This window comes from Schistocerca nitens, chromosome 7 (assembly GCF_023898315.1).
Source record: "Schistocerca nitens isolate TAMUIC-IGC-003100 chromosome 7, iqSchNite1.1, whole genome shotgun sequence".
Lineage (NCBI taxonomy): Eukaryota > Metazoa > Arthropoda > Insecta > Orthoptera > Acrididae > Schistocerca > Schistocerca nitens.
Window position 1 is genome coordinate 305,497,534 of NC_064620.1, and position 4,012 is coordinate 305,501,545.

General features: G+C 46.1%; 1 pseudogene; it reads right to left on the minus strand.

Moving 5' to 3' along the window:
* Window positions 1–2,301: 2,301 nt before the first annotated feature.
* The window catches only part of LOC126197864 (large subunit ribosomal RNA), a 4,668-nt pseudogene continuing 2,957 nt past the window's right edge, over window positions 2,302–4,012 (minus strand).

Here is a 4,012-nt window from a genome sequence, read left to right on the forward strand (position 1 = left end):
AATTTAATCTCTGAAAGAATTCCTCGATTTCCTGAGCCCATATCACTACTACTTTTCCCATTTAATAAGGTGTGGCTATTTGGTTTCTCCTGTTGAGAGGGAGGAGACTCAATGGATGCACTGGAGGTGACAACACTGTCCTGTAAGGGAAGAGAAGATTCATTCTCCTGTTGAGAAGGAGGAGACGCACTGGATACACTGAAGGTAGCAACACTGTCCTGTAAGGGAAGAGATGATTTATTCTCCTGTTGAGAAGGAGGGGACTCACTGGATACACTGGAGATGGCAACACTATCCTGTAGGTGAAGAGAAGATTCATTCTCCCGTGACACCAAGGATACACATGTCTCCATACTTTCTATGTTTTTTGGGTCTAGGGCTTCTGTGGCTACATTTTCATTTTCTTGTTGCTTAAAACCTCTAGTATTCCCTATTACATTTTTGTCTGAGGAACTTTGTTGTTGCATGGTAACGAAAGTTTGTCTCTTATTATGTAGCATGTTCCTCCACTCCATCGCCCTGCGCCAGTTCCGTAGCCTTGTTGAAGGGGGCTTACGTTTCTTACACCTCAAATTATTATCAGCTATTTGTTGATACTTATTTGTTAGATTTAATTCACTAAGAGGTATGAACGCCTTACTGTATGGTGACAATTTACTGGCCATAATCTATACTTTGAATTGCTCTCTGTAAGTAAAGCTGATAAGTTGGACATTGTGGACCTGGTGAATTACATAATTTCCCTCTTGAGGAGCAGGGAATGCACTTTGCTGGCTTACTAAGATTTGGACAACTTTTCTTCTGGTGGTTGTCCTCACCACAGTGTGAGCAAACCGAAGCCTTTGCAGTACACTTAGCACTTTTATGACCAAAATTTTGACATTTAAAGCACTTAAATGCGAAGTAATCTGTTACGGATAGTGATCTAAAATCAACATACACACGTTTACCCTCAATTAGCATTTTCCTCACACGTGCACTCACTTCAAGGACATGATTTACTTCTGTTTTCCCTCTGGGGCCTGTTTTAAAACAGTGCCGCATTTCCTCACTTAATTCTTGCTTGGTCATTTTGTCAGCAAGATTTTGTTGCCAAATTGTTCCCTGTGGTTCTTGACCATCCATGTCACTTGGTACGTCATATATAATGATGAGAGGTCGTTTCTTCCTTGGAGCCTCACATTTCAAACTTTATGAAATTTTGCTGTGTGAAACAATTTTTTCAATATCCGCAGCTGTTTCGGTTTCCACAATCAGCACACTGTTAATTGCACGCATATTTTTTATTTTAATTTGTTCCTTCCTTGGATCAAGCAAACTTGTGAATCTCTTTTTTGTTGTTTTTGCATCTCCTTCATCTTTTGATTTAATAAATAAAGTATTGGATGTTTTCGCTTGGGCAGACGCTATTTTAGCCTTAGCAGTGGATACATGTATACCAGTCGGTTTTGATGCGATTTCTGCAAAAGTAGGTACAGGCACCTTCGGTATTTCCTCTTTAATAGTTTTTATTTCTTTTGAAATCCCATCACTTTTTTCTACAAGAGTGTCACGAAGCCATTCATTCTGTTTTGTAAGCTCCTCATTCCTACCAACAAGTCTGGATTGGAACAATGCCCACATTGAAAGCTTGTTTCGCAACTCACTCATAACATTTACAGTAATTTTCTTAGTTGGGGTCATGCACTCATCAATGAACTCCAAGATGTCGGTATAATAGTCTTCTACCGTACTCATTTTCATACCTGCACTAGTATCTCTACATACATTTGCTTCCTCGTCGTCAATAGAAGCCATAGTTAAAACATTTAACACTGAACAGTTACAAGAATCAGCGTAAGCAACACTTACGTTTTCCACAGTTTACAGCTCTCCCGCGGCGAGAAGGCACGATTCTCCAAGCAGTATATGGTGGACGCACTGTATGCACACTCAATATCTCGCTGACCACGAGAAATGGGTGCAACGATCTCTCCTACTTGTCCAGCGTCAAATCCCACTCTTACAAAGAGTGTGATAGAGCTGGAAGTGTAGAAGTTTCTTTGCCAACTGATATTGTTATGGCAGTAGTACCAACTGTCGTGGTACACAAATCGAACCACAGTCGTCAACCAGTTGCGGTACACAGATCGAACTACAGAGATCGTGGTACACAGATCGAACTACACAGTTCGTGGTACACAGATCGAACTACACAGATCGTGGTACACAGATCGAACTACGAACTATAGACTCTTTGAGAACACGTCCTGAGAGAAACACTATATTTGCCACGCTTTTATCACCTGGTTGTAACACGCTATTCTGAATTTAAGCGTAAGGATGAACCAGAACTTTTCACTTTGCATTCCTTAAAACACCTTATATGGTACTGCACTCGAAAAGCGTCTGACAACCCAACTTGAACAATACTAAATTGTAAAGTGTTATATTATATTTTAATATTGTTTCAATAGCTCCTTTGTATAATATTGAAAAGAGATACTTGCTGTTTAATGAAGCTTACAATAACTAAGCACAACACAGTTTGGTTATAAAGTCTGGCGTCTACTGTACACACTCCAACACGTGCGTTAACGAAACTCACCCGCACGAATTCACGCACACGCGCGAACACACGCGAGACGACAACGAAAAACACACGTTAAGCAGCCATGCAGCAAATAATACTCGCGAAATGCCGTTTCAAAAGTGGAGAACGGAAAACGCAAGAACCGACCGCGGCCATCTTAGATAGGGACAGCGGGAATCTCGTTAATCCATTCATGCGCGTCACTAATTAGATGACGAGGCATTTGGCTATTGCTAGCCGTCTTTATTCATCAAGATAATGAATAACACATATATACATGTTATGGCGTAAAGCTAAATAGGTGTTTGTAGCTCGCCAATGTCCACTACCGAGGTGGGGACTTACAGGGCGACACCAAGTAACAGCTAATGTACATATATGCAAGAAGAAAACACAAAATGAAAGAAAGAAAAACATGAACAAAGACGGGTTATTCCTCCTGTGGATAGGCCCCAGGAGTCAAGGCGAAGAGAATATCCAGCAGCCTAGCCGACGCCGACTCGTTCCATCAGCCTAGGTGCCGTCATACGCTCGTAGATTCTGTAACTCTTGCAGCAGCTCAGCAGTGTACGGGTGCTCAGTACCGCCAGTTCTCGGGGTCGGAAGCCTAGGGCGGCGAGGTCACTCGCCGACGCAGGAGACCATACACCCCTCCAGTTCAACGTCGCGGTGGACACCGTCACCTCCTCAACGTCACGGTGCAGGTTGGAGATGGCACGCCTGATGGACGGCGTGTCGTAGTAGGCCGCCTTCTGGGAATGACACCAGTCGAGTCGGAGATGATCCCCGACTACCTGGGCGTCGATCACGCGGGCGATGCCGTCTTTGACCGCCACCACGTCAGGCTTGCGGATGCCCTCAGGTGTTCGGAGGTGGGGCTCCACGGAGATGTTGAAGCCAATCTGCACGAGTCCACGAGCGACATAGCGCACTATTGCGTCGTGCCGCTTAACTCGGGACCCGTGCGTCCTGAAGCAAGCCTGTAGTACGTGGTTGGCGGTCTCCACGGCCTGGCAGCCCGCGCGGCATCTGGTGTCCGCCTCCCGCCCGCGACTGCGCCGTGCCTTCGTGGGGAAAGCGTTGATGCAGGCGCGGAGGGCGTCGATGTATTCATGCCCAGATAGCAGGCGACTGGTGTCGGCGACCCACTGATGTTGGCCCTTGACGGCGGCAGAAGATGACAGCGCCGCACCGTCAATGGCGATGTGTAGGCGTGCTGCCCACATTTCCCCAACCTGCGTCGACGATTTGAGGAGGTGGCCCTCCCACGTCAAGTGTCGCTCCAGAACATCAATCTCACGCCGTACCTCATCCAGGCCTGCACCGTCGCAGGCTGGCCCAATCTTCTTCAAGGCCAGGAGACGGGACCGACGGAGAAGCGTCCCCATCCAACGGCATGATGGAATGCCGAGGCCCCCCTGGGCAACAGGAGCGTGGAAG